The following is a 13,824-nucleotide window of genomic DNA, read 5'->3' on the forward strand; positions in this document are numbered from 1 at the left end:
GCAGACTGCGTGAGCCGATCATTTTTTATTTAGTTAGTGAACCAGGAGGGTATTTCCTTTAATTGGTATGTTCTTTGTATCTTTGGAGTAGTCGGCCAGCCGGCGTCGTATTCATCCGAACAGACCATATTTACATGGGGAGTATATATAAATATATTTTCATCTATATTGCTCGTATTCACGGAGGAGTACCTGGCCAGCTGGCCGTGTATTTGAGCCGGGGACCGTATTCATATCTTTACTTTTATTCTCTTTACTTGTGTTATTTGATTTGGTTTTAGTTTGGATAAAATCTAGCCATGAACATATTTTATTTTATAAGGTATAATTATTGTCCATATTTTGGATTATGCCAAAATTGGTGTCAACAGCCGCCACGGCCGGGTAGGGGAGGAGGGGCGCCGCCGCCGTCGTCTGGGTGGATGAGGGGCGCCACCGCCATCTGATTGGGCCGCCGTCCTCGCCAGATCCGCTTGAGGGATGAGCGGATCCGGGCCGGAGAGGGTCCGCCACCTTCGCCGCCGAGGCCCTGCTCCTTCGGGAGGCTCCCCGCAGCTGCAACTCCTCATCGCGCGCGCGACGCTCTGCCCGGCCCACGGCCGCGCGCGGCACTCTGTGTCGGAAGGCAGAGGGGAGCCAGCGATGGAGAAGGCGGACGAGAGAGAGAGAGAGAGAGAGAGAGAGAGAGAGAGAGAGAGAGAGAGGCATGGGAAGGGGAGGCAGGGCGCGGCGCGGGATGTGGTGAGGTGGGAGTGGTATTTTATAGCTTAGTGCCGCAGTTGGCTGCTGACTGGGCCTGGGTTGGGCTGGATTTTTTTTAGGTGGTTGTCTTATAGATGTCCGACTCCGTAAATAATTAACCGATGCGGTTATTCAAACCGCCTCGGATCATCTATTTTGCGAGGCATTTTTGGCAACAATGACCGTCTCGGTTAATGCCTGGCATTAACCGAGGCGTTTATTTTTCTTGTCCGGCTCCGAGCCTCGGTTAATCTAGTTTTGTAGTAGTGCAGGTGGTTTATCTAGAAGTTTTTCTTCTGTGTGCCAGTGATCTTATACCCCTGCTTGTTGATAAAAACCTCAGTAGTACCTTCAATTCTATTAGCGTCTTTACAAGCGACTTTCACCCAGACATCTTTCCAAGCCAGGGAAGGTTTGTGTACCTCTTCAGGATCCCCAACAAGGTAAGCTAGTTCCATGACTGCAGTTTCTTTTCTTGCAACTTTTGGTATCCCAGTGGCTCTTACCCATGTAGTAGACAAAACTGCAAAGGAATCCAGCTCCATATTGGTTTCGGCAACAGAAGCAATTATGTCAGAGCAAGTGAATTTAAACTGACCCATCTTCTGTAATAGTTTGAGAGCAACCATCGATGGGATGGTCATCAGAAATTCAGATTCAGACACTCTTCTAACTTTCCAATCCCAATCTGATTCAGCAATATACCTTAACTCTGTGGAGATCCTATAACAAGTTCCTCTACCTTCAACAACCGTCACTATACCTCTAATTTCAGAAGATGGCTCTACTTGTTCATCAGTTAAGTTGAGACTATAAAGATTTGTCCAGGCATACCATAAGCACACAGCTTGATCCCTTTGTTGACCTTCACATTGGGGCACTTGGGAGCAATGTGACCAATCTGCTTACAGCAATAGCAAAAGGGAGGGTTGGGACACTTGAGATTTCTGATGTCCCTCCATGTTGCAGTTGTAGCAGAGATTGTGAACTTCAGGCGGCTCTTTCCCCGATCGCTTGTTAAACTCCTCTCTCCTTGGCGCCTCCCATCGAGATTGATAAGCTGGTGGAAACCTGCGGCCTTCCTGTTCTTTGTTTAACTTGAATCTCAGGTCACTCTCAGTCATCTGTCGAACCTCTCTACCATCCCCTCTTTCCCCTTGCCTCTTCCTGGATAGATTCTCACGCAGATCACACTCGTACATCTGAAAATCTCTGCCGCCCAGGGCTTGTTGCCCCCTCCCACTTGGCTGAAATCGCTCTCTACTATCACGGAATTCATGGTAATCTCTAGCGTCTCTCCCATCTCGACCTCCCTGGAATCTGTGCTCCATCCCTTGACGTGCCACCTCTGTAACACTCAGGTGTTAATCCACTAGTTAGTTAAATTAATCTCCGGTCATTAGTTTCAAACCACACGACGAAGCACCAAACTTGTTTCTGTCAGCCCTGGGCCAGTTCAGCCCGGGCCGGTCTGACCGGTATGGGCGACCGGTCTGACCCGAGCTGGTGGTTTTAGACCCCACATCATTTAAATCTCTCTCTCTTCTCCCCACCCTCTCCCTCACCCTCCCCGTGCTCAGCCCGAGCTCAGGCTCTTCCCCCTCTCATTTCTCCCCAAACCCTAGAATCTGAATCCCTCCCTTCCCACTTGATCCAAGGTTGAAGGAAGCTTCGATCGGCGTGGAGGATCATAAACTCCCTGTGTTCCTTCCTTGAGTCGCTTGGATTTAAGTTCTTGGTGTAAGGGAGAGCTCACCTCAAGGTAAACAAGGGTTTGGCTTGATCTCTCGTTCTAAATGGCTGTAATCGATTCCCTCCGGTCAAATACGTCCTAGTGTATCCCTGAACTAGATCCTAGAAGGGTTTTAGAATTTGTGGACGATTTTTGCCGCGTCATGGATTCTAGCTTCTGTTTTGGTTGGGAGCGGTCTGACCGGTTAGAGGGACCGGTCTGACCGGTGATGCGGCTGGGTTAGTGTGACCGGTCTGACCGGTCGGATGGACCGGTCTGACCGGTGGGGGTTGGCTGAGAGGGTGTAAAGTCGGGGTAGTGGGCACAATCGGTTAGAAATTATTTTGGCTATTAGTTGCTAGTAATTTTTATAAGTCATGCACGTATTCTCATGTCATATGCATATGCATACGTGTAGCAGCCGCGGCGGAGGAGGTCGTATACGAGGTGGTTGCGGAGCCACAGGAGCCGCAGGGGCAAGCCCCGCAGGAGGAGGTTCGCGGGGAGTCGGCCCAAGGCCCAACTCACCCCAGTGTTGAGCAGCAGACGCAAGGCAAGCCCCGATGCACATCCTTTTATTTCAAACTATGACACCTATATTTATGTTGCTATTACTTGTGCATTAGGTTTAGGAATTGTTTGGAACCCTAGTTGTATGATTCCTAGGTTTCTTCGAGTTGTACTAGTATGTAGAAGACGCTAGAAATGCTATGCTTAATAGAACTCGGTAGAAGTCGAGTGATTTCGGGTCACTCGCGAGATATAGGGCATTTAGTTAAGTTAAATATATGGAATGTTGAATTAGGTAAGAAAGGAAAAGAATTTGGAGACCGGGCGGGGAGAGGTTAGCCCCGTCTGTGTCGGTTAAGGACCGTTCGTTGTCTGGCCCTATGATTGAGTTTGAACAATACTAACCGCATACCGGGAGTAGGAGGTAGTCGAAACCGGTAAGCCGAGTACTGCTTTGCTTCGAAAGTATAGGAACCTGCACCCAACTCCTGGGGCGAGTCGAGTAGTCGCGGAGAATTGGGATGCATGTGTTTACTTTTGGTGGTCTCACGTTGAGCTCGGCTGACCATATGTCGTTGGGCTGATTCCTGTAGTTCGAGGAGGGGAGGGGAAAGGTTGGTGCGTGGGGTCCGACGGGGCTTTGACGTGCCGTGTTGGTTAGGTCCACCTTGCAAGGTTAAATCGGATCGATTCGCCGTCAGTCGCTCTCGGATATGAGCACCTCGATCGCAGCACCGCATCGTAGTAATGTCTTATGGAACTTATGTGATGATTGGAAATGACTACCATGAATTATTACTCCATGTCTGTTATGATTTCTTAGCAGGTGCTAATACTAGTTGAGAATGATAGTATATAGAATTGGGAGTTAAAAGTGGAAAAACAAGGACTCATTTTAGAAGCTTTTTATGTAAAATAACCACCAGCCAGAAAGTCTTGCATGTCTAGATATGTGGGATAAGTTATACGCACTGGTCGGGTAAGCCTTGCTGAGTATTAGAATACTCATGGTTTGTTGCCACCATTATTATTACAGGACACCCAGACGTGGACTTCTGCCCCTGCTGTGTCAAGTTCATCCGCCGGGATGCAGAGGGGTGGGAGGTGGTGGAGCGAGACCCGTAGGTTAGGAGATTTTCGGGATGAACACTTGAGGGCAGAGTGTTCAGCCTTTCTGTTTTGCACAGAACAGTCTGACCGGTCTGCGGGACCGGTCTGACCGGTGGAGGCTTCAGAGGAGAGGAGACCGGTCCGACCGGTTGGATAAACCGGTCCGACCGGTCATGAAAATTCAGAACTAGTGAAGGCTAATGTAGTATTAGATTTCTTTTTCTTTCGGACTTCGGTTACCTATATTGTAAGTTTTGTAAATTATACTATCATGTGTAAAGTTGAACTCAGTTTGTAAAACTCTTGTTTATCGGTTCTTTCATCCTTGTATATTTTCAAGTATTTTGTCGTGTTTGTACCATCTGCGCCTACCGTCGTGTGGGACTAATGGTGCTGTTTCGATCGGGCCGTGGGTTGAGAAAGGATCGCCAAATTAAACCGTTAAGCTAATGCGCCCGATGTGTTCAAGTGACGGTTATTACGCCTAATTAGAGATTTAATTTGACGGTTCCGTCACAACCTCCACGTATGACCGCGAATCGGTTTTGGCCGGTGAGATGCACTTCAAATGCTTTGCACGCCCACCATATCTCTGTATCTCACTTTGTGTTGCCGGGAATCTCTCGGCATCAGGATCCCAAACCCATCTGCTGGTTTGTGGTGGCGGCGGCGGCGGTGTGGATTTCAGAGTGGGCTTGGGGAACGGCCCATCACTTGCACTATCTTCTCCAAACCGCCTGTGAACTCCCTCCACGCCATTGCAGTTCCTCGGCACTTGGATTGCTTCAAGGATTTGCGATAAATCCCACCGAATTGGCCCCTTACAAGGGTTCTCTGCTCCACTCTTCCAACTCCCCCAGACAAAGCGAAGCGGAGTATGTAGAACCTCCACAGTTTGTGGGTCAATTGTAACCACGGGGGGATTCGGCAAATGCTTCAGTCTCCTTGCCATGGTTGCAGCGCTCGGTTGCGAATGTTTTGGCAGACCAAGGAGAATCGCCGTGGAGCTAGCTGAAAACTCTCCATCACCGATCCCGCTAGAACCCATCTTCTAAGCACTTTCGATGTTCGTCTGCTCCCTGCCACTCCATGTCCAGCAGACCATACAACTCACCGACCCACGCAAAGCCGAAGATGAGGGTGAAACGCACGCCAAAAAGCTGAGGATACGATTTAAAGCTGCAGTAGAGAGATACATGTTTAGCGGCGGGTTACTTTAGTCTATTTTCATAATGGGAGAGATGAGTAATTTATTAAAAAAAATAACAGATTCAATGACTATTATGATTAGAGTTGACGAATTGATGATCAGATGCTTCTAATATTTATAGAAGTTTGTAGAATTTCTCTGTTTTTACTTTTTTAGAGTGTCCACCTAGAATCCTAAACGAATTCATGTAGAGACTTCGAAAATGCGCATGTTTTTTTAGAGAAGTTTGTAATAAGCTAACTTAGATTTTGTCAATGCGCATGTGCTTTTTGTGACTATACCATGATTTGTTTCACAATAAATAATTGACTAGCTACAATTCCTTATTCTCTTTATTTCCTACTAGTACATTGGAGACAACCACAAACAAAGTTTAACAAAATATAAAAATGGCATGAGTAACTTTGGTTCAATCCCCTCCTCAAATCCCGCGAAATCAATCCGGATTTTAAGTTTTACTATGGTTTTCAGTTTTTTTTGCTCGATTCGCGATGAATACTTTAGATTTTCGTGAGATTCTTCTTAGATCTATTAGGTCTAGTAGTTGTGCATCTACGACTCAAATTTCATCTTGTTTTGTTGCTCCATGAAGAAGTAATTTGGATTCAAAGTTTGCTCGTGTTCTTGTGTTCTTCCCTCTTTGTCTCTGTTTGCTTTTTCCTGTGCAGATCGAGACTATGGATGGCAACGGGTACAAATTACCCGTGTGCCCGTGGGCACAAACCCGCTAGGGTGAGGATTCGGGTTTGGATTTGTGCCCACGGGTACGGGTGCGGGTTTGTATTTAAACCCGGCGGGTAAAGTTTCGCGGGTTTGAAAAAACTGTACCCGTGCTTGCACTACCCATAAACCCGCAACATCAACTGACATGTGGACCCCATATACAAGTATATAAGCAAGCACTTCTAGGGTTTGCTCTCATTCCATCCCAAATCCCCTCCCGACCTCCCGTTCCCCAGACCCTAGCCGCCGCCACCCCACACTGAGTCCCCGACGCCCCGTGCCCCCATCTCTGCCGGTCCGCCCTCGTCTCCAACTCGTGGAACCCGCCTGGAGCTTCAGCGGCCGCCGACCCGCGGCGTCCCGCCGGCCGGCGCGCCCCGCCTGGAGCTCGAGGGGCTGCCGACCCGTGGCCTCCCGCCAGCCGCCGCGCCCCGCCTGGTGCCTGAGCGGCCGCCGACCCGTGCACACCGTCTAGAGCCTGAGCTGCCGTCGGCTCGCCGCCACCCGCCTCCTGAAGCCCGTCGCCGACTTGCCCCTCGTCGAATCGGCTCCAGCAGATCTTGGCGGGCGGGCGGGCGTGCCCGCGGGTACACGGCACCCGCGGGTCATGGGCGCGGGCATAGTTTGTTACCCGTGGCGGGTCGCGGGCACGGGTACGAGTCTGAAAATGATCTAACGGGTGTGGGTCTGACATCCTCTACCCGCGGGTAGTATGCCCGTTGCCATCCCTAATCGAGACGAGGGACGGCGGGCGGTCCAGGCACACGCACACGGCGGGGCAGGCCCCGGCACCATCCAGCCACGAGTGCGCAGGCCAACGAGGCGAGGCGGCCCAAAGGCACTTGCGGCCAGCACAGCCGCCTTTTCGGTGATATCCTAAGGCTGTAAAATTCAAAATTCTAAATCTATCACATCAAATTGAAATCTTACATGCATGAAGTATTAAATTTAAAGAAAATAAACAACTAAGTGCATAGTTTGCTTGTAAATTACAAGACGAATCTAATAAGCCTAATTAGGCCATAATTAGACACTAAATTAGTACAGTAATTGCTACAGCAACTATGCGCTAATGGCGAATTAACTAGGCTCGTTAAATTCGTCTCGTAGTTTATAGACGAGTTCTACAATTAATTTTGTGATTAATCTATATTTAATACTTTAAATGTGAAAAAATTCCATTTCAAAAATTTTACACCCCGCAGCTAAACCAGGCCTAGCAGCCGGCTCAGCACAAAACGAATTTTTCTTCCTCGATGTGAGCTTCAATACACCACACCCGACGCCATTGGATGAAGAATGTTATCAAAACGAGTAAATAGGGCAGGCCTAGCAGCCGGCTCAGCACAAAACAAATTTTTCTTCCTCGGGTGTGAGCTTTAGTACACCACACCCGACGCCATTGGATGAAGAATGTTATCAAAACGAGTAAATAGGGAGTCCTGTTAAATGTCTAACGGATTAGTGGATTAGGGGCTTTAGATTCAAAAAGTGAGGATAAAATCACAAACCCTAAAAAATGAGGGTAAAATCACAATTACAACTCAAAATCAGGGAAAGAACACAATGGCACAAAATGTGTTCTGCATATTTCAAACATGATTGTAGTACATTCATTTATTATGGTTATAAAGTCAAACAGAATTTGTAGGTTAAGCAGGTAAAGATAAAGCAAAACCAAAATAGGTTGGCACCGCGTGAGCACTATTCCCTAGGATGCCGCATTGCCGGCAGTGGGTAGCAATGATGACATACAAAGTTTATGCCACACACGCCAAGATGTGATCCATCAGGTTGATGAGTATCGCTTCGACAATGCCTCATAATATTTCCTTTGCTGTAACCAAGAGGAAAGAGAGCCATGGTGAAAACAGCAAACAGTGTCACAATGGTGAACTCAAAGATTAGCAAACAGTGTCTATATAATATCATCCTGCTGCAGATATATGCATAGTTACTCTTATGCACTTGCCTGTTCGGATACTGATGGCTTCACCTTTGATAAGGCTCGTTCAAAGTGTGCGAGCTCAATCGAACGAGGAGACGAACTCATCGATGATGTCCCGTTCTCAAGGAACTCACGTCTCTCATCCAAAGCAGCCATGGCTGCCTCATCCACCTGATGAAGAAAGCATGTTAGTTCCATTTGTTGAACATTTTAAAATTATCAATTTGATACACACACAATAGTGCTGCAATAATACAGGATGATCAAGACAGAATGCAATAATACAATAGTGCTGCAATTTGATAATACAAGACTCATCCTCAGAGCTAAAAAGAATCTAAATTTTATAAACAGAAGCACTCATGCACCCTTTGGGCATATTCAAACAGAGGTTTGTTTGATGAGATCACATGTATTACCAGGAATGCTAGGTCTGCACCAGTGAGATTGCTGCACTCTTCTCGGCATGCCAATGCATTCAAATCAACTCCTGATGAGATGGGCCTGCTTCGAGCGTGTGCCTTTAATATTGAAACCCGTTCGTCAGCACCAGGTAAAGGTACATAATGTTTCTTTCCAAATCTACCAGGCCGTAGAATAGCATCATCTATCACATCAATTCTGTACCAGAAAAGGGCTATAGTTCACCTTCCATTCAGCGTTAAACGCATATCTAAACAATAGGTCAATTGACAGTTACCTGTTTGTAGCTCCTATCACATAGACACCTCTACGCTGACCAGCACCATCAAGTTCGACAAGTAACTGCAGACAGAAGAACCAGAATAACATACATCAGAAAAGCAATGGCAAGGAAAAAACAGGAAGGTTTAGACTTTAGAGGTTGTCCCAAAACATTCAAACCTGGTTAAGGAGGCGCTCAACAACCCATCCCCCCTCTTTACCTCTTTTTGTTGCCAGCGCATCTACCTATCAAATGAAAGGGGATAAACACTTGAACAACATATACATATTTTACAGTTTGACAGCCAACACATTGAATTTCGTTTACTGCTTCTGATAGTATATAGAGGCATCAAGCATCCAGACTTGTTTAAAGTTTTTGACACAGTTTTACCTCAACGTAATATAAAGTACTGACAGGCTACACAAAAACCCTTACCTCATCAAAAAAAATTATGCACGGGGAGTTAATGCGTGCACGGCTGAATATTTTCCTAACTTCTGATTCACTCTCCCCAACATACTTGTTCAATAGCTCGGGCCCCTAGTTCCAGAATGAGAATTATGTCAGCATTATCTGTGTGAACTTGATAAGGTGGCATAAATATATGGAAAAGCAAACATCAGTTACCTTAATATGAATAAAATTAGCCCCCGCCTCATGTGCCACTGCTTTTGCTATGAGTGTTTTCCCACAACCCGGAGGTCCAAACAGCAGGAAGCCATCTTGCATGCTCACTCCAAATTCCTTATAGGCAAGAAACAAAACTCATGTACTAAATATTAATAAAAGATTTATAGGTATTACAAAGTATAGCAAATAAACACCACAGTTGTCTGTCGTACAAATTCTGAAATGCACTTAGCTCCTAATGTGTCAAACACTAAAGGCTACAGCATAACAAATCAGGAAGTAATAAGAGTAGAACACAGTCCGTTGGGATTTTAAGTGCAATTTACTCACATCATAATCCTCAGGGCTCCTAATACATCTAACAATGTAGCGTTCAAACTCTTTCCTCAATGAATCAAGACCTCCAACATCATCCCATGTGACATCAGGAACAGAAGAAAATCCTTCCCTTCTCAAAGAGGGTTGAACCAACTTTGTTGCTTCCTTCAGCAAAGTAAAGTGAATCTAGTCAGGGAAAGAAAAGAAAAACATGCAAACTGAAAATGCATGTTAAAATGTAAATCCAAGTGAATCTTATAAAAATTCCAATAACAGAAGAAAATTGGAGGGAAAGGAGCGTCTACAAAACATGAACACACCAAGGAAGGAAAAGGTAATCTTGCAATATGTATCAACTTACACAACACAAAATTAACAGTGGAACTCTTGTACTAAACAATATGGAAGGAAAAAAATATTGTTACGGAAAAAACAGGTCAAGTTAAAATCTAAATTGAGCTTGCACTGGTTGAAATTAAATAGAATTCTCGGCATAAGCTCTACATATAAAAGTTATACCTCAAAGTCATTCATGGTAGCATGTACACTCTCGCCTGCATCCCAAGACAGCTTCTTCCACCATTTCATGTTTACCTCATGCTCACAACAATATTGAACTTTTTTGTCATTAATCATTCTCCTCATTGCCAGATACCCAACATTATTGACTAATGCCTCCAAGTCAGCACCAACAAAACCTGCCGTGGCCCTTGCTATCTTGAAAAAGTCAATCTGGCCTTCAAGTCGAAGCTTCCGAGCAAGCATCCTCAGTATCTGATTCCGTGCCTTCTCATCTGGAACGCCAAGATATATCTCTCGATCAAACCTTCCTGGCCTTCGAAGAGCTTGGTCCACGGCATCAGGCCTATTCGTAGCTCCAATGAGTCAATGACTATAACATAACCTGGATTCTTTTCAGATGAAGCGGCGTCAGAATCATCGCCACCAATGTTCCGGTGGAATTCATCCATGCATGTCATCAGTTGAGTAACTATCCGTCGCTCCATCTCTCGTTGCAGATTCTCCCTCTTGGATGCAATTGCGTCTATCTCATCTATGAATAGAATTGAGGGAGCAGTCCTATATGCCTTCTGAAACAAGCCCCTGATGTTCTCTTCAGAACCTCCTACAAGAACATAGGCATTATGTATGTGATGATCTGACGCATGAATCCTGACACCACAACTTATCAGAAGGAAAACAGGAGACCATTGATAAATTTTGAGGGGGGAAACTGCATATCCTTTCCTTCATTGTTTAAGGCGATATCAATTGTTTTCAACTGCAAATCATTTGTGAACCTTGAGAAGCTATTCAGTGTGATAATGATTTCATGATTGCAGTGACAAGTTTCATCCGTGGCAACACCTTTTCAATATTCTATTGATCAATCACTATGCATATGATACGTTCAACTACTGACTTTCTGCGGCAATTGACAATCCTAATCTTGTGCAGCTGCATTTGTTGCTCAAAAGGGCAGCACATATTATTGGTTTTACATTCTAACTTGTGACTGAAGTAATTTTGGGTTCCCGATAAAAAGCAGTTTATAGCTTATATTCAAGCAGCAATGAAAAGAATGCGCAACCTATTGCACCTAATGAAGACTATACGAAAAAGGTTTCAGAAGAAACAACAACGAAAAGAATGAGCAGCCTTGTCAAATTGTACCTAATGAAGACTATAAGGTTTCAGAAGCTAGAACATCTAAATCGCAGGTCTACCACTGACCATTGCCCTCATTTTAATCATTTCTAGCATCAAACATGATGCATCAGTTCAAAACTATATGTCCAAATACGTTCCCAATCTGTGATGGGAAAGAGTTGAAAACGTACCAGATACCCCAGACACGATGTCGGGGGCTGAGATCTTGTAGAAGGGCACACCAGTCCCATTGGCAATGGCATGTACAAGGGTGGTCTTCCCACAACCGAGCGGTCCGTGCAGTAGTAGCCCGGCAACAGGCCTAACCCCAAGGTTACGCGGCAGCTCCGGACAGCACAGGGGCACCACCACTTCCACCAGCAGCTTCTCAATCACCTCCTCCATTCCGCCGAGATGAGCAAAACTCGGCCACTTGTCCACACTACTGACAACTTGTTCGGAGGAGACAGGAGCCTCTGGCTTAGCATCGCCGCCGCCGCCCCCACCGTCAGATGTCTCAATCTCCACCTGCTGGTTAGTGCAGGGGTTCTGTTTGGGCGTTTGCGAGGCGTACTTGACATCCGAATCTCCGACGGAGGTGGTGGAGGAGGAGGTGGCGTGGGCATATTGGCGGCGGCAGTTGGCGGAGTCATCAGGAGAGGGGATGGTGGCTAGGATGCGGCGAACTAGTTCGATGAAGGGTTTGAGCTTCTTGCGGCGGAGCTCGGGGCGTTGGATGCGGAGGGTGTCGGCGACGTCCTCCGCAGAGGAGCCGAGGACAGCGACACCGCCGCCTTTCCGTATGAGGCGGCAAATGGTACAAACGGAGGACGTCGACTATAACTGGTGACGGGGGCGATTACCCATCTCTTCAAGCAAGCGGCAGCTCCGGTGGGAAAGGAAGGGGGCAGGCGGCGGTGGCGGGAGCTTGGGGAAGGAAGGAAGGGTTTCGGTTTGGCCACTCATAACACCTTCGAACGTCGCCGGGACGCAAGAAGAAAAAAATTTGGGTTTGGAAAAGCTAGGGTTTGAAAGGAACAAAAAGTAGATGTATTTTGATTTGATTCGATTAGGAATACCTCAATCGGCCTTATCCTTCATATTTATAGGCCGGGGAAGTCGTACCCCTCTCCAAGTCGGTTTGTACAAGAATTTCCAAAATAAAACGAAGGCTACTTGGATTACAACTGGACCGACCGGTCAGACCGATCGGCCTCTGAACTGCCATAATTGGTTGTCAAAATATGCCCCCCTGTTTTTTGGTGAGTTTCACAAGCCAAAAAGCAAGAAATATCCTGATGTACATGTTTTACACAGAGCATACAAGTCTAAAAATAAAACTAAGGGCGATATCCAATACTGGCCGTCTTTGTCTTCATGCACTTTGCCACGCGCTAGGATAGAACTTCTTCAAGTATCTCCCATTGATAGCCCTTGGTAAACGCTCCCCTTGCACCGTCTCCATCATGTATGAATTACCGGAGATAACCTTGATAATCTTGTATGGACCCTCCCAACTTGGCGACCAATTGCCAAACTTGTTGCTTTTCATCCCAAGAGGCAAAATTGTTTTCCAAACCAGATCCCCAACCTGAAAAGATTTAAGTTTTACCTTTTTGTTGTATGCTCTGGCCACCCGAAGCTTGTCTTTCTCAATTTCCATCAAAGCCTTGAAATATTTATCGGTTACCTCATCAATATTATCCATCATCAAATCATGGTAATCAACAGCGGAGAGGTCATTTTGTTTTGCTAATCTATAAGCGTCCAGATTTACCACAGCGGGTAAAATGGCCTATTGACCATACACAAGCTCAAAAGGAGTAACCTTATTAGCACTATGTCTAGATATACGATGAGCCCATAATGCTTCGGATAACACTTCATGCCACCTCCTAGGATTTTCTTCTATCTTCTTCTTGACAAGTTTGATCAAAATCTTATTACTAGACTCGTCCTGTCCATTGGCCTGAGCATAGTATGGAGATGAATTGAGCAACTTAATCTTGTAAGACTCGGCAAAGGCACGCACCTCTTATGATATAAATGAAGAACCTTGATCCGTCGTCAAAGTTTGTGGAATACCGAATATATGAATAATATGCTCAGTAATAAACTCAATTACCTCCTTATGTGTCATATTATTCAAAGGAACCGCTTCGGTCCACTTAGTAAAATAATCCGTAGCAACTAACACGAAGCGATGTCCCTTTGAAGATGGAGGATTAATTTGCCCAATAAAATCCAACCCCCAACCTCAGAACGGCCATGGTTTAATAATAGGATGCATCAACGCAGCGGGTACCAATTGTAAATCACCAAACCGCTGACATTCTTCACACCCTTTATAGTATTTGAAATAATCGGATAGCATGGTGGGCCAATAGAAACTGGCTCTTCTAAGTAACCACTTCATCTTGGGAGCCGATTGATGAGTACCGCAAATACCTTCATGAACCTCACCCATAGCAACCCGGGTTTGATCCGAGTCTAAACACTTGAGAAGCAAATCTTCGGCAGTTCGACAATAAAACTCATCGTCAATTAAAACATACTTGAAAGCC

General features: G+C 45.9%; 1 pseudogene; it reads right to left on the minus strand.

Moving 5' to 3' along the window:
• Positions 1-7,593: 7,593 nt before the first annotated feature.
• LOC120679293 lies at positions 7,594-11,934 on the minus strand (annotated as a pseudogene).
• Positions 11,935-13,824: the final 1,890 nt, after the last annotated feature.

Source organism: Panicum virgatum, chromosome 6N, assembly GCF_016808335.1.
Source record: "Panicum virgatum strain AP13 chromosome 6N, P.virgatum_v5, whole genome shotgun sequence".
In the NCBI taxonomy this organism is placed as follows: Eukaryota; Viridiplantae; Streptophyta; class Magnoliopsida; order Poales; family Poaceae; genus Panicum; species Panicum virgatum.